Source organism: Acanthisitta chloris, unplaced genomic scaffold (genome assembly GCF_000695815.1).
Source record: "Acanthisitta chloris isolate BGI_N310 unplaced genomic scaffold, ASM69581v1 scaffold4738, whole genome shotgun sequence".
Classification (NCBI taxonomy): Eukaryota; Metazoa; Chordata; class Aves; order Passeriformes; family Acanthisittidae; genus Acanthisitta; species Acanthisitta chloris.
The window spans coordinates 21,122-21,342 of NW_008688560.1; positions in this window are offsets into that span (position 1 = coordinate 21,122).

Here is a 221-nt window from a genome sequence, read left to right on the forward strand (position 1 = left end):
CCGCGGCGGGGATGAGGGGTGAGGCCCCGAGGGGTGACCGAGAGGTGCCCTGGGAGTGACTGCGGGGGTCACCGCGGCCCCGTTGACATGACTCTCTGTGCCCTGACATAGATCTAACATATACATATCGTAACACACACTCGAACAGAGTTACAGTGTATAAACACACGCTACAGATAGATGTGACCACGTGACCTCAGTGGGGGCGTGGCCAAGCCCTG